This window comes from Mesoplodon mirus, assembly GCF_964341445.2.
Source record: "Mesoplodon mirus genome assembly, chromosome: 13".
NCBI lineage: Eukaryota > Metazoa > Chordata > Mammalia > Artiodactyla > Ziphiidae > Mesoplodon > Mesoplodon mirus.
This window is the reverse complement of record NC_138989.1, coordinates 72137290-72159865: the sequence shown is the minus strand read 5'-3', so window position 1 is coordinate 72159865 and position 22576 is coordinate 72137290. Positions and strand designations below refer to the sequence as shown.

Here is a 22576-nt window from a genome sequence, read left to right as displayed (position 1 = left end):
TTTGGAAAAGATGCCTAATTTTATTTAGAATATTTACTGTTTTATGAATATCGTGTATACGTTACTTAATAGAAAACAAAAAAATTCCACTTGGACAGGACTTCCTGAATGCAGTCTTGGTGTAGGACTTCTTAGAACAATATCTTTTGTGCTCTTATCAGCAAAGTGGCTTTAAGTATCAGATACAGATCAAGGCAAATGAATGTGCACAGAGTTCAAATTCTAAGTTAACATCACAAGCATAGTATCTATAAGTAGAAAGGTAAGGTATCCTCTTATTGATGACAGGATCTCACTGAGCCATACATAAGCTCTCAGTTGGTTTTGCCCATGATCACTGGCATGCATATATGTAAGATTACGAACTCTCTGTAAAGTGCAACAATGAATGAACAAAATGGGACTAGAACCTATAAACCCCCACACTCTAATCATTGAGTTTATCCATCGCAACGAACAAAACAGTGTCACAGAGAAATGTAACAGATAAACCAGGAATAAAAGCACTACCTAGTTCCAGGTCTAACTCTACAAGTACCAAAACTATTTCAAGATTTATACTATGGATTTTGATCTCTGTCTAGTAGAACACACACACACAAAGGTAGAATATCAGCATTTTCTTCTATCAGCGATAATCTACTTTAAATTAGTATCTATTCACGATATTTTTTAAAACTGCAAAAAATTTCTTCCTGCTCAGTCATAAATGGAAAGCCATTCCATGCTCTTGGATAGGGTGATCTAATATTATAAAAATGTCAATTCTCCCCAAAATAAAGCTATAAGTTCAATGCATACTAAACCAAAATTATAGTTGTTCTGTCTTCAGAAACTCTAGCTCCAAAATATATAGAAAAGAATAAAAATCCACAAATAGCCAAGCCAACTTTGAAAATGGAAAAAGAATTGGAAAACTTGCCTTACCAGAAATTTAACATCATTAGCCATTTGGGAAACATAAATTAAGACCACAATGAATTATAGTGACAATTACCAAATGCTGGCGAGGATGCAAAGAAACTCAATCTCTCATACATTGCTGGTGGGAATGTAAAATGGTGCAGCCCCTCTGGAAAACAGTTTGGCAATTTCTTCAAACACTAAACATACACTTACCATACCACCTAGCAGTCATATTCCTAGGCATTTATCCCAGAAAATGTGAAAAATTATATCCACAAAAAAAACTGTACAAGAATTTCCATAGGCAGCTTTACTTGTAATAGCAAAAAACTGAAAACAGCCCCAATGTCCCAGTGAATGTTTAAACAAACTGTGGTACATATATACCATGGAATACTACCCAAATTACACAACAATTTGGATGACTCTCAAAAATTGTCTCACCCAACAATTCAGATGAATCTCAATCTCAAAAAGTCGCATGCTGTATAATTCCATTTATACAGCACACTTGTAATGATCAAAGTATAGATGGAAAATTGACTAGTGAACAGGAGTTAGAGATAATAGAGGAAGGGAGACGGAACTGACTTGAAAGGGGTGGCACAAAGGTCTTAGTGGTGATAGAGTAGTTCTGTATCTTGATGGCAGTGGTAGTTACAGGTATCTACCTACACAGGTGATAAAATGGCATAGAACTATATACCGGCATTGTAACAATGTCAATTTCTTGGTTTTGCTATTTCACCATAGTTGCATAAAATGTAACAGTTGAGGGAAATTGAGTGAAGTTATATGAAATGTAACCATTGGGGAAACCAGACCTCTCTGTACTAGATTTGCAACTTCTTTAATCTATAATTATTTCAAAATAAAGCTAAACAAAATAAATAGGAAAACTTACTCATGTAGGAAAAAATAACCATACAAAGCCACAGTACTAAAACAGCATGATATTCGAGCAAGAGCAAACAAATAAGCCAAAGGAACAGAATACAGTTTTCAGAGCTTCTATGAGAGGTTAATATACAGTAAGTGTGGCGCCACTTATCTATGGGGAAAGGAGAGAATGATACTAGGAAAACTGGCACACTACACGGAAAATAAACTGGGTCTCTACCTTGTGACATGTAAAAAGACACTCTGGATGTATTCAATACCTATAAATTTAAAGGAAAACTATAAAGTTAGTAGTACATAAAATAGGTAACTTTGTGACACAGAACTGGGGAAAGACTTCTTAAACAAAACCCCCAAAACACAAACCATAGGCAAAAAAATTTTAATTTGATTATATCAAGTAGAAAATTTCTGTTCAATGAAGGACATCATAAAAAAAGTTATATAGACAAATGACAGAATAGGAACAGATACAATATTTAAAGGACTAGTATTAGTATCTAGGAAATACAAGGAGCTTCTGAAGATCAACAAGGCATGAAACCTCAAAATAAAAATGGGTAAAGGAATAAACAATTTTACAAAAGGGAAAACCCAAAAAGATAAAATGCCCATGAAGAAAGGCTCAAACTCATGAATTAATAGTGAAATGTAATTTAAAATGAGATTTCACTTTGTATCCATTCGTCTGGAAAAAGCAGGGGGCTGGATAACACCAAGCATTGGTGGGGTTACAAGGATACAGAAACTCTCCTGAACTGCCTGCAGGTGTAGAGACCACAGCAGCTTGTTCTGGAACACAATCTGGCAATCCTTCAATAAAATATATGAAAACCCTATGATCCAGAAATCACATTGCTGGATATATATCTCAAAGAAAGCATCATAGAGGTCTAAAAGGTATGTTTATCACAGTATTGCCTAAAGTGGTAGGAAAATGAACGTTACATGGGTATCCACAAATAGGACAGTCAGCATATAAACTGTAGTAGATGGAAATTCTGAAGTACTGTGTATCAGTTAGAAGCAATGGACAGGAACACAAATAGATCCTTAAATAGTAGAGAGTAGGGAGCGGAAAAACTTTAATGAGATCTTGCATGATATCATCTCTATAAATTTAAAATTTGGGCGCCCAGGGGGACTTCCCTGGTGACGCAGTGGTTGGGAGTCGCTCTGCCAGTGCAGGGGACACAGGTTCAAGCCCTGGTCTGGGACGGTCCCACATGCCGCAGAGCCACTAGGCCCGTGCGACAGAACTGCTGAGTCTGTGCTCTAGAGGCCGCGAGCCACAACTACTGAGGCCCGTGCACCTGGAGCCCACGCTTCACAGCAGGAAAGGCCACCGCAGTGAGAAGCCCGCGCACCGCAATGAAGAGTAGCCCCCCCGCTCGCCGCAGAGGAGAGCGCCCGGCGCAGCAACAAAGACCCAACGCAGCCAAAAATAAAATAAACAAATAATTAAATAAATTTATATAAAATGTGGGCACCCAACACAACACACATTTAATAACACATACATGTCGGAATGATTGTCTATGGGTTGGTGGGCAAGGGAAGGGAGTGGAAACTGGATATAAAAGACAATGAACAGAAAAAAACCGGAGACACACGTTGAACAGCCCAATGATGATGACTGAATTGAAAAAATTAACTCAATCCTCTGCATTAGAGGTACAAAACAAACTTTAAGGACTCACCTAACATAGAGGACACCACTAAGGCTAAATGTCACCCTACCTTCCGAGGGCAAAGACACAAAACCAGCTCGCTACCTTTAGAGTTTGCGATGTTAAGCCTGTCACACAGATAGACCACCTCGCTTCCTCAAAACATAGCTTATATCCAAATGAAAACCAAAGGAAATTGTAAGATCTCACTCAGTCCTTGAACCAGTCCGCGTTCCTGTTTCTTGCCTTTGGTGAATGTCTTGGAGTTAGGGGCTACCTCCAAGGTTCAGTAACTCACTGAATCCCACCCTAACCACTGAGCTGAGACCTGCAGAGCGCACACTCTCTTAGCTGAGCTGCCTCCGAGGTGGAGTACCCAGGGTGGACACTGGGGCAGAGGCAGCCATGATAGCTGCTAGAAGCTGGGGTGATGCTCTGTCTACTTTACTGAAGAGACTGTTGGTAACATTTGCCGGTTGTCACTTAGTTATTATTCTGTGTTGGAATATGAACCTTAGTCCCAGGATCTGTGCTTTTTACCGCTTCGCTATACTCAGATGGCTCTGAACTTGAACCCAAGTGTAAATAAAGGTTGGTACTCCCCCCTATTAAAAAAAAAGAAAGAAAGAAAAGGCTAACTATCTCAAAATTTAAGTTCCCACAGTGATAGTCAAACAAGGCAAAGCCCAGTCCCTTTGAGTTATCCAATTATCAAGATCTTTTAAAATTTAGCTACAGGTGGCAATAAGAAAAAACAAAGTGTACACTCCGGTCTTGCTGTTAAGTAGGGTTTGAAGCATTTTTAAAATAAAGATAGACACTTAAATGAATTTCTCACAATAATCTCTGAAAATTAACAAGGCATGTGTGGAATCTAAAATATGACACAAATGAACCTATCTACAAACCGGATACAGACTCACAAACATAAAGAACAGACTTGTGATTGCGCACAGGGAGGGTGGGTGGGGGAGGGATAGGTTGGGAATTTGGGATTAGCAAATGCAAACTATTATATATATGTACAACTGAATCACTCACTTTGCTGTACACCAGAAACTAACACAACATTATAAATCAACTGTACTTCAATAAAAAAAAATTTTTTTTTCTGGTCGCACCGCACGGCATGCAGGATCTTAGTTCCCCGAACAGGGATCGAACCCACGCCCCCTCCAGTGGAAACAAGGAGTCTTAACCATTGGACCACCAGGGAAGTCCCTTAATAAAATACATTTTTTTAAAAAAGGAAATTAACAAGGCATTTACTACGTATTTATACTGTTCTGTTTGCCCGATTTGAAATAATAAAGGCATTTCAACACATTATTTTCACTTTTAAGCTGTCCTCCACCTCCATACTGTCACAAATTACTTATAAAAAAGTGTGTGTGTATATTTCAAAAAACTCAATCAATTTCTCTCATATAACAGGCAACTCTTGACATCCTGCCCATAAAGCCCTAAACAATAAACGTCGGAAAGAGTCACAGCTTGCCTTTTTGGGCTCCTGGCAAATGCTAATGCAAAAGCAAGCTGTAGCTCTCACTGAACCCTAAAATCAGCAGCATCAACAATTCCAGTGCTGTCTATGATGCAACTGTAGCTGCCACAGTTTCAAATTCTAGGACCTGAGAAACTGACATAGCAAGTGAATCAAAACATAAAACGCAATTTTTGAATCCGAGGCAGGGAATTGCTAACTCCAAACATATAGTTTCAGAACCCTGGGACCCACTAGTAAGGGAGCAGGCATAGCAGGAATCCTCTTAGACCAAGTCTTAGGGCAAAGGGATGAGAGCGGGCAGGTGTACTAACAGACGTCTCAGCACCTTAGGCAAGGGCAAACTAAAGAGTACCAGGAGAGGCTATGTGTACCCCAAAAGCAAGCACAGCATTTCCCAAAAGCACTGTTAAGAACCAGCCACCCATTAACATTAAGCATCTCACCCCGTTTAGATTGCCACTGCGGGCAAGGCGGTCCCATCTCAAGACCAAAGCCAGTGTCACCAGTAGCAAATGTCACTCACTAGGCCAAGGAGTCCCACAGACCCCTGGCAGGACCCACGCTCCAGGCACAGGCGCCTAGTCGTGGGCCTGAAGCTGCAGGCGCCGCACAGACCAGAGCTTCCAGCAGCAGCGCTCTGACAGCTGACACCGCCCCCAGGTGGAGCGGAGCTGTGACCCTTGACCCCCGGCCTCTGACCTTCACGTTGAGGGCACATTCCGCGCTGGGTTCCCCCCCGGGGAAGCTCGAAAGCCCTTTACCTGTCACAGCTTCATCTTATGCCTCGATATTTTCTGTCCCACCACCTGCAGGCGTCCTGGCAAAGAGGACAAGGCGAGGACGTATCCAGAGAGGAGGTGGGGTGGGCAAATCCTGGTGGGAAAACTTTGGACTGTAACCCCAGCCCAGCCTCCGTCTCTCCAGAGAGGCTGCAAGCTGCCGTTGCCGCCGTTGCCGCCGCCGCCGCCGCCGCAGCCGCAGTAAATCAGCTGACACCCGCCAACTGCCGTGACTTTCCCGGCAACTGTCGCAAAAATGAGGGGGAGGGAAACTCCCCTCATTTCCCTACAAGCCTGTCCTAGGCCGGCTCGAAAAGAGCGGCCTGCGTTACCATGGAGACCAAACGGAGGCGACCATGTTAGCTGTGGGCAGGGAGTGTGCGGCGGCCATTTTGGTTATGGGAAGGCTGGTCTAGGCTTTCTTCTCGCCTCTTCTCGCCTTTCTTCTCGCCTGGAGCCCCATGCTGGGAGGACCAAGATGGAGGGATGGATGAAATGGCAAGTCTAGGTGTTTGTGTCCTGTGACCAGGATGTTGCAGATTTAGTCTTCTGCTCCCGAGACTCGGTCCAGACTCCTGGAAAGTGTTAGCTCTGGGACTTGGTTACTGTTTTCCTCTGACCCCGATCTTGGCTGTTGGCCCCGATACACAGGGCCAGAGGAGGAACTCGGCTACTTGACTAGGGGAAGTCTGACCTTGTGCAACATTCCTGTACAGGGGAGAGAATGAATGTACACTCGTGTGGGCGGCAAAGAGTGGTGGACGTAAGTTCTGCATTCAGAGAGGCGTGTATTCGGATCCCGGTTCCTCCTCTGCACACTGTTAGTGTCATCTGGGGCATCTTGCTTTTTCTCTTTTTTCTCCTCAATATCCCCACATACGAAATAGGCATAATAACCTCGTGGATGTCTAGAAGGTTAAACAAGCTCAATAGATGTTAATTACTTATTATGCTTGCTTATCTGCCTCCCAAATATTTGGTGAATGAGTGAATGAATGAATGGCAGCCAAGGAAAAAACTGGTGCCATGCTGGTGACCAACAGTCAGTTGTGTTAAAAAGATAGACAATATATTCATTCCCTGGCTTTGTTTTTCCTTTGTAATCTCACTAATGCGTTTATAGGACAAGTAAGAATTCTATTGCAGTCCTCAGAAGTTACTGTGTGTATGAATCACCTGGGGAGCTTGTTTAAATGAAGTTTCTGATTCCGTAGGTCTGGAGTGGGGTCTGAGATTCTCCCATTCTAACAAGCTCCCAGGTAATGCCCATTCCTGCTGGTCCTTGGATCACACCTTGATTAGCAAAGTCCTCTTGGAGGGGCCCTGAAGCAGCCAATTAAGGCATCAGAACAGAGAACAACTCCTTCAGACTGGATCATTTCTTTGTTAATTTACCAAAAGAGAGCTAAGTGTTGGTTTGGTCAAAAGCCAACAAAAGGAATGTTTTATTATTCCTTCTGTATGCACAACGTAGAAATTGTGAGTTAAGTTTCATTCAAGGAACTTACTGAGGACTATAGACCTGGAAATAGCCTCTCCGTAGCTCTGAGGGGACTGCTCCTAAGAGGTTGGGGAGTAGCCAGTTTATAAGAATGAAATTTTGGGGACTTCCCGGGCGGTCCAGTGGTTAGGACTTGGTGCTTTCACTGCCATGACCCGGGTTCAATCCCTGGTCAGGGAACTAAGACCGCACAAGCCTAAGACCTCGCAAGCCATGCAGCAAGGGGGGTGGCGGGCAGGGGGTGGTGGGGTGGCTGAGTGCATCTTGGCTGGGAATACATGGGTCAAGCATACATCTTCTTAAAAGATTATTGCTAATCACACACACACACACACACACACACACACAAAGGCATCACAAGTTAATGATTTTAGTGCTTTTCTATGTATGGGAATATGCAAGAATCTTCCTTAGAAATGCATCTTTATTATTTAGGGGCCATACATCCAAAGCACAGAACACTCCATCCTATTTTTCTCCACTCTGAATTCCCCTCAGGGCAGTGGGTTATATTAACCCTTAATATAACTGGATGATGAGCAAGACTCTTCTTTTTGTTTACATATTCCCTCCTTTTGGTCATAAAGTTGACCATGTTTGGGGAGGCATTTTATGACCAATTTGTCCCACAGCACTAGGAAGGCTCATTCCTGGGTCAGGCAAGGATTTTGTTGAAAGGCTATTCAAATGCTATATCTGGATTAGGCCCTGTTAATAACCTAAAAATTCTCTGGATTACGTTTTTTACTAGTCTATTATGATCCAGGAATTGTTTCTCCCTTGTTGCTTTTTCCTATATCTAGAGTTGTACTATTATAGGTAATTTTGTATAGAGCTATATGTGTGATCAATTGCCTCAAGACAATTAGCCATCATTAGTTTTGTCAGAGATCTGGTTACACATCAAGTAATGGAACAACAAGGAACAACAATCTTATAAAATAGGATATAAGGGCTTCCCTGGTGGTGCAGTGGTTGGGAGTCTGCCTGCCAATGCAGGGGACACGGGTTTGTGCCCCGGTCCGGGAGGATCCCACATGCCGCGGAGTGGCTGGGCCTGCCTGTGCTCCGCAATGGGAGGGCCGCAGAGGTGGGAGGCCTGCGTACCACAAAAAAATAATAATAATAATAAAATAAAATAAAATAGGATATAAGTAATATAGGTGGTAGCATTAATAAGGTCATAGTATAGCAGTGAGAGACACAAAACGTTTGAAAACAACAAAGAGAATAAATTAAAACACCAATTAGTATAACTAGTTGTAATCAGGATCGCAATAAGCCGACAAATCCAGAGGGGAGCCAGATAGAGAAGCCAAATTCTGGAAAGATCAGGTAGAGAGAAAAGGATAAATGTCTTATCTTCATTTCCAAAGGTATAATTTATCAACTTGCTGCTCATCATAGTTGGCATAAGAGGAAAGTTTTACTCTTATCTGGAAAAAAAATAGTAAGAGCCAGCAATATTTAAGAGAAAAAGTCATAAAATTGTAAATTTTACTCATCAGTTCAGTCACATGTAATTAATTCTTATTGATTTAGATCTTTTGTTAGTAGTTTCATAAGCCATCAGGTTTTCCATTACAGTTTTGTTGTTTCTTACCCAGTTCAGTGGTATAATCTAAAAATTATCAGAAACATTTATGTGTCAAAAAGTCCTTTTTATGAATCTTCCTGAAGATCTTCAGTTTTGTAAATCATCAGAGTAAAACAATAGCTGTCTATAAATGACAAAAGACTGAAAATGGCATGGTTAAAGATCTAATTACAATACAATTGACAAGGAAATTTGGTTGTTTCTGTGACACGCAATACATTAAGATAATAACTAGATTTATGATTGATAACATACCAGGACATATCCAAATTTTAGTAATTTCATATAATAACACCCACACAATATAAACTAAGTAGATTTATCATCACTATTTGACAATGTTTCCTATGTAATTTAACATACCAAATATGCCTAATTATTTAGTATCTCTCTTTGAGATGTTTCAGGAGCCCTCTGAAGCATCCCAAAGTGAGCTAGAGATCAAAAGAAATTCATTTAGAATTTGATTTGGGGAAGCTTCTCAAAGATATCAAAAGGTTTTAAAACACTTGGTCAAGTAGAATCATAGGTCACTGTGAAACAATACTTCTTCAGTTAACCAAAGTGACAATAAAAGATTTTAAAGGCAAAATACAGAAAGTTAACAGATCACTTAAAAGGGAAAGAAACTTTTTTCAATATGTTATCAAAAAGCAGAACAATATTTTAAGATAAATTTTTCTTTTTAACAGAGAGAAAATCAAATTCTAGTTTTGTACCACCTTACCTTTACTATTAAAATTTATTTACATACTTAAATTTATTCTACTCTTAGCCAGTCCTGACCACACATAGAATTCCTTTCTAAAGATTCCTTCTTTCTCACAAACCTTTTACAACGCTTTATATCTTTATTTGTCTGTCCCTTTTTCCCCCATTTAGAAATAACCAGATTTAAGACAAAATCACTTTCTTTTCCCTTAACAAAACGCATTTCTATTCTTTATCTTTTTTTCCTTGCATCTGAAGATGTTTTCCTTATTAATTTAATTAATTAGACATTAGAATTCTTAACCTTTAAAAACTTTAATTTGTAGCAAAAATTAAGAAATAAGTGATTATGAATTGTCTTTTACATTCGCATTCTATAGATTGGCAAACTTACAAATACTATTTGTGATTTCTAAAAAAATTTTTTTATAGAAAATTTCTCAGTGCAGCACCAAACATACTTATTAATAGTCCTGGGACTTCCCTAGTGGTCCAGTGGTTAAGACTCCACCCTCCCAATGCAGGGGGCATGGGTTCAATCCTCGGTCAGGGAACTAAGGGCCCGCATGCCGTGCAGTGTGGCCATAAAACAAACAAACAAAAATAGTCCTAAATATCTTTAGTTTCTCTGTAAAAGGAAGCTTATGTTCAGTAATTAATGTTTCAGTATCTTATTTTACTTGGTAATCATCTATATATTTAATAAACATCTATCATTTAACTGAACTCAGCAAAACTTTAAGGTTTCAAGTTATCAAAAATCTGGAGAAGGTATTTTTAAGTAGACATACTGTTGACTGAAGAAAAAACAACCTAAAAGTTGCAAGTTAAATTTTATTTGGAGACCTTGTTGAGGACTCTAGCCCAGGGGGAAACCTCCCAAATAGCTCTGAGAAACTGCTCCAAAGAAGTAAGAAAAGAGCCAGGATATATAAGAGTCTTTTGCTGGAGGGAAAAAAAACACACACACATAGTCAAACATCAAAAAATTACAGCTAATCACAAAAATAGGCACCTCAAGTTAATGATTTTAGTACTTTTCTATCTCTGGGAAGATGCAAGAATCTGGGCTCATTGAAATTATTCCTTAGATATGCATCTTAACTATCTAGGGCCAGTATCCAAAGCAAATAATGCTTCTTGTCTTTCTCTATCCTGAATTCCCCTCAGGGTGCACCATTTGGGGGGGGAGGGGTTCGAGGGGCTACAGTGGCTGATGACTTGAACCTTGTTTACTGGAATGGCAAGCCACATTCTTTATTTACTGGAATGGCAGGCAACATTCCCTGTTCACAATGCCATAAAACAAAATTACTTTTAAAGAGTTCACCTAAAAGCTCTTACCCCATTTATATCTATTTAATTTACTTGTTCCCAACAATTATGTTTAGCTTATGCATGAAAATTTCATGAGACATTAGACCAAGTCAGCCCTTGTCCCAAGCTATTCTCCTTGCAATAAATTTCATAACAGAGATAATATTTGATAACTTTTAGTAAACCTAGGTGCATTACAAGTAAGACATGTCTGTATTAATTAAACCAATAAGCTTAATCTTTAATACTGAATATTAATTTAATATTGAATATCTCCCAGATCACATAAAGTTGAAATTCATTTAGGTTAGTTGGTATAACATTTAGAAATATTTAATTTATAAACATCTACTTTTAAGTAAATTAAATAGAGCTCTTTAACAAATTGATCTGGTAATACCATCTGGAGGTAGAGACAGATAAACAGCTGTAACCAGAGATCTCACAGCTTCATTTTAAAACTTAGTCAAGAAACATGTATTACAATATAAAACTTACTAGTTTATAAATAACAGTGGAATAAGTTAAGTTTATCAGCTCAAATGGCTAAGTCTTTTTGCTACTTGCAGAAAAGACTTTTTTTTTAATTAATTAATTAATTTATTTTGGGCTGTTCTGAACAGCTTATGGGATCTTAGTTCCCCGACCAGGGATTGAACCTGCACCCTCAGCAGTGAAAGTACAGTGTCCTAACCACTGGACCACCAGGGAATTCCCAGAAAAGACTTTTAAGATTTGCATTCATCCTTGACAAAACCTTAAGGAGGCTGTGAATTAGATTTTGGGTGAGGGAGCCTCTCCAGCAGTTTGAATCTTATTTTTTAATCTTTTTAATTTTAAAAATTTTTTTGGCTGTGTTGGGTCTTCATTGCTGTGCTCTGGCTTTCTCTAGTTGTAGCAACTCTTTGTTGCGGAGCACGGGCATGCGGGCTTCAGTAGTTGTGGCACGCGGGTTCAGTAGTTGTGGCTCGCGGGCTCTAGAATGCAGGCTCAGTAGTTGTGGCACACGGGCTTAGTTGCTCCGCGGCATGTGGGATCTTCCAGACCAGGGATTGAACCCATGTCCCCCTGCACTGGCAGGCAGATTCTTAACCACTGTGCCACCAGAGAAGTCCCGTCTATCAACTCTTATACCTTTAACCTTAGTCTCCATTAGGACTCCGTGACTCCTTGGTCTTACAAGGAGTCCAGAAATTTTCCTTTTTTAACCCCAGCCATTTTATCTATTTTTGTATAAAAGGTTTTTGGGGTCCACAGTGAGGGGTCAAGCTAAGGGAACCAGGCCTTTTGTCTATCTTTAACTTGATTAATTGGCTTAACTGTTGCCCCCAAGCAATTTCTGGTTGGTTATCTCAGTGTAATTTTTTTCTGGGGTGTTAGTTGGAGGTTGGCAATCTGTCACCCCTCTTTCTTCTGTTTTCAAAGCTTTGTTCCCCATGTCATGTTTGGATAAAATTACTATTGAAAACTGTGTAATGGGACATTGTGCTGCTTGTGAGCTTAATACCTCTAGGTGTGAACCTAGAGTTGTTTCAGCTCTTTTACATGTCTTGGTTTCTCCCTCCTGCAGTATAAAACTGCCATGGGTGCTCAGAGCACTGGATGGCCAGACCTATGTGTGCATCCCCAGACAAGCAAGTTTCTTTAAATTAATAAATGGGTTTCACCATGGGACAGCTGCACTATATGAAGACTTGCTTCTACCACTCCTGCAAGTGTGTCAGTTGCCTGAGAAATGTAAACTGGCCAGGAGGAGTTCTGTCCCTTATCTTCAGAACTGAAAGCTCTCATATGGTATCTTCTCTTTTTTCTTTTTTTTTTTTTTTTTTTGCGGTACGCATGCCTCTCACTGCTGTGGCCTCTCCCGTCGCGAAGCACAGGCTCCGGACGTGCAGGCTCAGCAGCCATGGCTCACGGGCCCAGCCACTCCGCGGCATGTGGGATCTTCCCAGACCGGGGCACGAACCCGTGTCTCCTGCATCGGCAGGCGGACCCCCAACCACTGCGCCACCAGGGAAGCCCTGGTATCTTCTCTTTTATTCCAACAAACTGTTAAAGTAACCAATTCAAGGAAAAGAACAGACCAGTCTCCTACCTAATCACTCAGTCCAAACCTCCCCAGTGCCTTTCAACTGAGCAATCCCCTCAGTGTCTTTCAACTGAGCAAAATCTTCCCAGTGTCTTTCAACTTAGAATTCAAGGTACCTCCTTCCTGAACTACCTTAAGTTAGGGAAACTCTACTAGCTCGTAATGTGGAGTTTATACACCACAGAAGAAAAATCAGGATCATCAACCAGGACAGGAAATCCAAGACCAGGAGAAACTCACTGAATCATGTGGACTCACCTAGGAGGTGAACAGGCACAAGGGGCCCTTGCTGGTAGCAAGGCTTCAGACCCTTGTAGAGTTTGGGCAAAGGAGAGAAGTCAGCTCTAGGACCCTTTGTGGTCACCAAAACTGTCAACTGGAAGAAAAAAGCACAATGTAAAAGTTGTGAGTTAAGTTTTATTCATGGACAGTACTGAGGACTATAGTCCAGGAAACAACCTCTGTGTAGCTCTGAAGAAGTAGGAAAGAAGTGCATATATGTATGTATATATATATATTTATGTATGTATGTGTATATATATATGTATATATATACATATCTATAAATTTTTTGGCTGGGAATACATGTAGTTAAACATACATCTTGGTAAAAAGATTACTGCTAAACACACACACACATGCACACACATGCACACACCCCCCCAATAATCTCAAGTTAATGATTTTAGTGCTTTTCTAAGTATGGGAAGATGCAAGAGTCTGGGTGTCAGTGAAATTCTTCCTTAGATATGCATGTTAGCTACCTACGGGCCCATATATCCAAAACGGAATACTTTATCCTATTTTTCTCCATTCTGAATTCCCCTCAATGTGCACTGTTTGTGGGCAGCTACAGTGGGTTGCAACTTAACCCTTTGTGTAACTGGATGATGACAACTCTTTGTTTTTTTGTTTCCTGCTGCTAATGGCAAACTTCTCCCTCCCCTTCTCCTCATCTTAGACATCCTCCTCCCAGCAACACATTACAGACGCATCAGTGTCCTAGATGGCATACCTCCCTTTCCTTCACTAGGCCATTTAGCATCCTCTAGGTCTCAGGTGTTGTTTCTTTTTTTTTTTTTTTTTTTTGCGGTACACGGGCTTCTCACTGCTGTGGCCTCTCCCGTTGCGGCACACAGGCTCCGGACGCGCAGGCTCAGCGGCCATGGCTCACGGGCGCAGCCGCTCCGCGGCACGTGGGATCCTCCCAGACCGGGGCACGAACCCGTGTCCCCTGCATCGGCAGGCGGACTCTCAACCACTTGCGCCACCAGGGAAGCCCTCAGGTGTTGTTTCTTATCTGCTGTTTCTGTCAATTTGTAGAGACCAGCTCTGCTGTCACCATAATGAGAAAAACTAAATCATAATGTTGACCAAGGAAGTGTTGTCAATGGAACACTTGAAAATCAATAATTCTGAAATTGTCTTATACTGAAAATTGGAATTCTATGATTTTCTTCTGCTTTTGACTAACTGCCTGGCAATCACATCAGGGAAGAGGAAAATGCTGTTAAATAGAAGAAATTAATTCCTCCACCAGCTGGGTTCAGTATACTTACTCTATCTGTTGTGATGATGAATACATTTAAGCCGTTTAATTCATAATCCCCTTTACACTTTATAAGGACTTTTTGGAAATATAGGAAGCACAAAGTGCTTACCAAAGGATAGTCTTTGGCTACATTAAAGCTTGTTTGGTTTATAAAGGAAATCTATTAGTTCTCTTTCCTAGATAAAGTTGACTCTTTTATTCAACAAATATTAATTGAACACATTATGTTTCAAATACCTTCCTAGGAATACAAAGGCTAATTGGAACATTAATGAGAAACTTTCAGACTATTAACATTCTGGCCCCTCTCCACCAAGTTTGCGAAATTTATTGCCAAAGTCTATATATGTGTGTAATCTCCTAAGCCACAGGACTAAAATAAATTTTCAAATATTAATGAGTTCAGAAAAATTCACACATTTTTATACACATATATATATGTTTTACCCATTTAACCTTCCTGTAAATTAAGATTTTTGCCTTCAGCATGCTAATCGTTTCAATATTATACTCTAACCTAACTATAACCCTGGAGGAATTACACAAAATCTTAAAACATTTAAATAATCAAAAAAATTGATTCAACATATATTTATTTAGCTCTAACTGAAAAGCAAGATGAGAAAGCAAGAATTTGGTAGATTTAATTTCTACAGAGGAAGGCAGGCTCTGCTTCCCATAAAATAGGGAATTCCCTAAACATCAGAAAGTGTTTGGATGCTGGGCAGCTAAAGTGAATAACACATGTCCACCAAGATTTCAATATATGGCTGTAATATAGTGCTGCCAATACACAGCATAAGAAGTAGTGGAGAGGGACTTCCCTGGTGGTCCAGTGGTTAAGAATCCACCTTCCAGTGCAGGGGACGCGAGTTCAATCCCTGGTCAGGGCACTAAGATCCCACGTGCCACAGGGCAACTAAGCCCACACACCACAATGAAGGATCCCATGTGCTGCAGCTAAGACCCGATGCAGCCAAAAATAAATAAACTAATTAATTAATTTTTTTAAAAGGGAGACCAGTAGCAAAAGAGTATGTATTTAAGAAGAAGAAGAAGAAGAAATAGTGGAGAAAGAGGTAAATTGCTTCTAGGTTCGGGTGAGAAGGGATAATCACATTTGATTTTATGGAAGTCTAGAAAAAGGGATAGGAATAGGAAAACTGGGAAAGGAAAACAACTTTGTTGCTAGTATTGAAATGTAAAACATGAGTATATACAATAAAGAGAAAGTTAAATTCAGGGGAAGTACAGAGGACATAAAGTAGATGTACACAACAAGAAACCGTGATATTAAGACTCAGCTATTTCTGCCCCATGAAGGACCCCTTCAATGGGCAGTCTTTGCCTGGAGCTCTCTCTTAGGTTGATGATAGTCTTTATCAGAGTGAGCCTAGACCCAGTAATAAAAAATAACCTGGAAAAAAATAGAATAAGTTCAGATGACAAGAAGCCTTCATTGCCCTTATAAGCTTTTGGGACTTTATTCTAAAAGCAATGAAAAGCCATTGAAAATTTTTGACCAATACATAGAGTGGGGCTTTTCCTAAAAATATTGCATTTGTTTTTATTGTTGTATAAAATACTACCATAAATTTAGTGGCTTAAAATGACATACATTTATTACCTCGCAGTTTCCAAGGGAAAGGAGTTCAGGCCCAGCTGAGCTGGGTCCTCTGCTCAGGATCTCACAAGGCTGTTACTGAGGTGTCAGGCAGACTGCATTCTCATCTGAAGGCTTGACTAGGGAAGAATCGGATTCCAAGCTCATTCAGGCTCATTCATTTCCTTGTGGCTATATGGCTAAGGGTCCTGGCCCTCAGGTCCTCCAGACTACCCACAGTTCCCTGACACCCAGACCTTCTCACAACATGTCAGCCTACTTCTTCAAAGTCAGCAAAGAGAATCTCTCTACTGAGCACAAGAAAGATGGAGTCATATAGCTATAGATACAGATGACATAGATAAAGCTGTAGATAGTAACCTAATCAAGGGACTTTCAGCCCATCCCCTTTGCCATATTGTATGGGTTAGAAGCAAGTCACAGGTTTCACCTGCCCTCAAAGAGAGAGGATTATACAGACTGTGACTCATTGGCAGTCACCTTAGGGTGTTTCAGCCACAAATATTAATCTAGCAGCAAGGCGTTATGTGAATTAGGAGGGAAAGAGAGACACTGAAACAAGTAAGTTGTCATTGTTGTTGACGTTTTAACCAAAAATATATAGTTATCTCACCAAAACAGAATCATAAATGGAACCCATGGGATAAGGGTCAGGAATTTCAACATGTTACATTTTAATGCTTACAGGTATTAAAAAAACAAAAAAACAGGGCTTCCCTGGTGGCGCAGTGGTTGAGAGACTGCCTGCCGATGCAGGGGACACGGGTTCGTGCCCCGGTCCAGGAAGATCCCACATGCCGCAGAGCGGCTGGGCCCGTGAGCCATGGCCGCTGAGCCTGCGCGTCCGGAGCCTGTGCTCCACAACGGGAGAAGCCACAGCAGTGAGAGGCCCACGTACCAAAAAACAAACAAATAAACAAACAAAAACAAAAAAACCCAAGTCTCATTCTGTCTTTAGAATTTAGTAGCTATTACCCTACAGTACACCAGTACTAAGTGGACTTCCTAAGTTCCAAGTTAAGTTCTCCAAAAAGCAAAAAGATTTGTTCCTCCATTTAAAATTTTTCAAAAAAGGGAGAGCATCATGCTGCCCAGTGATCTAACAGCATCCTCATTATTACTAGCATTTTCAAAGTGTTTTACGTGTGCCAGGTTTTTTTCCTCATCTAGATTGTAAATCTGTGCTTTGGTGTTCCCCTCAGTGCCTAGTAATTTGCTAATTCTATCCTTTCTTTAATGGCCGCATCGCCCTAAAAGTCAAGTCATGTTTGGAGCTTCGTGTTGGCCCTGAGAGCCCTCACCCATCATCATGTTGCAGCTGAGTAGTGTAAGTGTTCTTTGCATGGGAGGGAGATGCCAGAGGGAGAAGTTATGGCGATATATGTATATGTATAGCTGATTCACTTTGTTATAAAGCAGAAACTAACACACCATTGTAAAGCAATTATACTCCAATAAAGATGTTTAAAAAAAACCTTTAAGAGTTTCCCTTTGCACTTTCTCACATGACATGAAAGTCAACTGGGGAGACTTCTCTTTTTTTTCCCATCTCATGACTTCCACTGAATCTAACCACTTCTTTCCAAGAAACAGGATGTCTTTTACCAGAAACATCTCTATGTGCTCCAGATTCGTACCTCCTAGGTAGGAGTGAAGATGATGAGATTGGGGGTGCTCATGCTCCTCTTGATGAGAGTTTGGGGGCCCCTTACCAAGATCTGCAAGGGGAAACTAGGATCTAAGGGAGGAGGTGGTGAGTGCCACTTGGAGTCCTGTCACCAGCTGCAGCAACAGGGGCTGTGGTTTGTCTTCCTAGCCTCCTTCTTCTGTTTCCTATCAGGATGAGGGGACCATCAGAGCCCAAGAAGGGTTGCTCCCCAAACCTGTGTGAGGAAGAGGATCCATGTGCTACAAATAGACTGTGGAAGACACAGAGATGCACTGCCAGATTCCCTTTCCAGAAAAATCCACTTCCTAGCTCCATGGAGAGTGGTTTGCTCACTGCTCCTGCTATTAGCTTCTTCTGGGTCGCCTCAGCTTTCCAACTAAGGCCACCTGTTCCTGGGGCAGCCCCTGGTGAATGCCTGAGCAAGCTGAAGTTAGTCAAGAGAACACTCTTCTTGGGGAATGCCCCAGTCAATGACTAGCAGGAAGGGGTACCGGGCTTCCCTGGTGGCGCAGTGGTTGAGAGTCCGCCAGCCGATGCAGGGGACACGGGTTCGTGCCCCGGTCCGGGAAGATCCCACATGCCGCAGAGCAGCTGGGCCCGTGAGCCATGGCCGCTGAGCCTGCGTGTCCGGAGCCTGTGCTCCGCAATGGGAGAGGCCACAGCAGTGAGAGGCCCGCGTACCGTAAAAAAGGGGTAACTTTCTTCTCACAGCACCACCTTCTTCTCCCTCTTCCTCCTCCTCCCCCCTTCCACCTCCTCCTCCTTCTTCTTCTACAACTTTTCTGTCCATTTGAATATTTTCAAATACAAAGTTGGAAAAAAGAAGTACAGATTACACAAAGTTTTAATGAGAGACAAGAGACACACATCAACCAATGCAACGTATATACCTTATTTTGATATTGATTCACATAAGTTATAAAGTAAATTAGGAGAAAAATAGGAAATTTTAACATCAAGTGGGTATTTGATGAGCATAAGGAAGCATCATTAACATTTTAGGTGTGACAATGGTGTTTTGGTTATGACTTTTAAAGGAATCGTTATCTTCCAGACGTGCAAGTTGACATATTTACAGGTAAAATTATATGATGCCTGGCATTTGGCCCTCCAACTTTCCTTCTGATTCTAATATTCTGAATTTTGGTGGGAAATATTGTTTTTAACACTGTGTAAATAACCACTTCCTTACTGTATGGAAGCCACTGACATACATTTTATTTTTATTGAATGTCTTTGGTGTTTGGTTCTCAGATGTACTCAGAGTATGCAGGTATTGCTATTCAAGAATGGACAGACTGGGCTTCCCTGGTGGCGCAGTGGTTGAGAGTCCGCCTGCCGATGCAGGGGACGCGGGTTCGTGCCCCGGTCCGGGAAGATCCCACATGCAGCGGAGCGGCTGGGCCCGTGAGCCATGGCCGCTGAGCCTGTGCATCCGGAGCCTGTGCTCCGCAACGGGAGAGGCCACAACAGTGAGAAGCCCGCGTACCACAAAAAAAAAAAAAAAAAAAGAATGGACAGACTGATGAGGATGCATATGCTGGTGTGTGTGTGTGTGTGTGTGTGTGTGTGTGTGTGTGTGTTTGCTCAAGGACATGCCTGAAAAAGAGTTTTGAATACAGTGAGAGACTCTATTAAGAGTTTTATCATTTTTTCTCTTTCTGAATATTCTAGCCAGACAATATCTACTACACTACTACAGGAAAAAAATAACTCTCTTTACAATTGATTAAGTGAAAACATAGTTATACCTAGTTATGTTTAATTTTTCAATTCCAAAGATTTAATTCCAACCCCCAACATACTCTTCTAAAAAATTAAAATGTGAAACGTCAGAGGCTGAGATGATGAAAATATTTGTCTAAATATCTGGCTTTATTAATAGAAACTCTAGATAGTTTAATGATTTCTGAACCCCAGATATAAATTTCAGAAGACGAAATTATTTTGCGTTTCTGGGAAACACCCAAGACTCAGAATTGTCAGCAAGTTTCTTCAGTATGCTCAAGGAGGAGGCGATTTATGACAATGATAGATCACTTTGCAACTTCCTAGGAAACTCTCTCCTCCAAGACATTGCCTACTTTCCAAAACTAAAGAATGCAGTGTTAGCGGGACAAGCGGTCTATCTGGTAAATAGGAGGATTTGATACCTAAGGGAAATCACACCTCCTTGAAAAGATATTGCGCCACCTAGGGACAACTATGGGAAATGGTATTCAATTTTCAAATTCAATACATAACAGCTAGAAAGTGTTTAGACATTATGAAACAAGATATCCTTTCTATTTAATATTTATATTACATAAATTACACAGTTTTGTCCTCAAAACTTTAAGAATAAAGCAAAGCTTCTCACTTGAAATTATTTTTCTGAAAATAAATTACCCAGTTGACAAACCTAGTTAAACTGGAATAATATAAAATTTTGTAAGTTCTCTACTTCAGGTATAAGGTAACAATAAGCTATTAAGCAGCAGTTATTTGTACGTAGAATGTTGAGATAGGTGTAATTTTGATAAGTTAATGAGGATTTTATATGGTTTATGCGATAAATCTGTACCCCTGTACTTCTGCAGATACAAATTTAGTTATTTAAAAGAGGTATATCTCAGAGCAATTTATGGGGACTTTCTTTCTTGTAGAATATAAGTTCTTTCTTCATTAAATTCTTATTCTTGCTTTTCAAACTCCCGAAAACTGGCTTTTCTTTTTCCTTTTTACATTTTTGTTTTTGTTTTTGTTTTTTTGGTCCACGCTATGCGGCTTTTTACCTTCCCCGCCCAGGGCACGAGGCTTATAAGCCACCAGGGAACTCCATTCTTTTTCCTTTTTACAAAAGGACTAAATTTATAATTTCAAAGAAAACTAAGATCAGAGATTGTATAGTTATTGCATGATGCCTGCCCAACAAACACTCAAATATATATGAAACTGGAAAACTGTACCTATCTTTTCTACCACAAGAACACTTTGAAATGATTAGTATCAAATTGAAGAAGTTTACCTCAAAAACGGTGGATGGTGGATCAAAGAACTAAATGTAAGTGCTAAAACTATAAAATTCTTAATGAGAACATAACGGATCTTTATGACAAGGGATTTGTAAAAATTTCTTGGATATGCCACCAAAAGCACAGATAACAAAAGAAAAAATAGGCAAATTAAAGTTCATCAAAATTAAAAACTTTTGTGCATCAAAGAACACTATCAGGAAAGTGAAAATACAAACCATAAATGGGAGAAAACATTTGCAAATCATATATCTGATAAGAAATTAATAGCCAGTATATATATATATCCTACAATTCCCCCAAAAAATCAATTTGAAAATGGGCCAAGTACCTGCATAGGCATTTCTCCAAAGAAAATATACAAATGACCACTAAGCACATGAAAAGATACTCAATGGCTTCAGTCTTTAGGGAAATGCACATCAAAACTACGATGAGTTACCACTTCACAGCCATTAGGATGGCCACTACCCACCCCTCCCCCCCCAAAAAAAAAAACCAAAGGAAAATGACAAGTGCTGGCTAGGATGTGGAGAAATTGGAACCCTCATGTATTGCAGGTGGGAATGTAAAATGGTGCCACTGCTATAGAAAACAGTTTGGCAGTTCCTTAAAAAGTTAAACATAGAATTACCATAAGATCCAACAATTCTACTCCCAAGTACATACCCAAAAGAGCAGTATCATAAGAAAGGAAATCAGTGTATTCAGGGACTCTTAGTGCTTGATCAGTGAAGGCAAATCCCAGGATGACAGTCATGTAACTGATATATAAGGCAATCAATCTAGATTAAACTTGAGGATAAAAGGCCCCAGGAAAAAGATATCCAATAAAAAATGAGACAAAATACACTGGATCCTTGAACAACACAGTTCTGAACTGCTAGGGGCCACTTACATGCAGATTTCTTTCACTAAATATGTACTATGGGGGCTTCCCTGGTGGCTCCGTGGTTAAGAGTCCTCCTGCTAATGCAGCGGGCACGGGTTCGAGTCCTGGCCTGGGAAGATCCCACATGCCGCGGAGCAACTAAGCCTGTGAGCCACAACTACTGAGCCGGCACTCTAGAGCCTGCGAGCCACAGCTTCTGAGTCCACGTGCCACAACTACTGAAGCCCGCGCGTCTAGAGCCCGTGCCCTGCAACAAGAGAAGCCACCACAATGAGAAGCCCACGCACCTCAACGAAGAGTAGCCCCTGCTCGCTGCAACTAGAGAAAGCCCCCACACAGCAATGAAGACCCAACACAGCCAAAAAATAAATAAAAATAAAAAATAAATAAATGTATTTTAAAAAATATGTACTATTGTTAGCTGAATCCGCATATTCAGAACTATGCATATGGAGGGCTGACTGTAAAGTTATACTTGGATTTTCCATTGCAGGAACAGTTGGCGCCCCTTACCCCTGTACTGTTCAAAGTTCGACTGTAGAATGTTCAGTATAATGGAAAGTTAGAAAGAAATAAATACTATGATAAAGGTAAATAGTGTAAGGAAAGAAGGCAGTTAGAAATACCAAGGGAAACAAAATGTAGTAATATAAAGTTTCAAACATCACCGATACACACACGCACACGCACACGCACACACACACTTACTAGCAGGTACAGTCAAACAAAACATAACTGTAGGCTGGATCAGCTCTGTCTGCAGAATTTCTCATAGCTGCCTTGAGGGAAGGGAATTACAGGTGCAAACAAAATACCTTGAAGAAACATGAAGTCAGAGAGGTTTCCCC

At 40.6% G+C, this 22576-nt stretch overlaps 1 protein-coding gene across 5 annotated transcripts in view; it reads right to left on the bottom strand.

Annotated features, from left to right (window-relative positions):
- Positions 1-5939, bottom strand: part of WDR7 (WD repeat domain 7) — a 361510-nt gene extending 355571 nt beyond the window's left edge. For all 5 annotated transcript variants that reach the window (XM_082641443.1, XM_082641445.1, XM_082641444.1 and 2 more), the window contains exon 1: positions 5745-5939. The gene's annotated coding sequence lies outside the window, so the exon portion shown is untranslated. The remainder of the gene's footprint in view (positions 1-5744) is intronic.
- Between the last annotated feature and the right edge of the window lie 16637 nt (positions 5940-22576).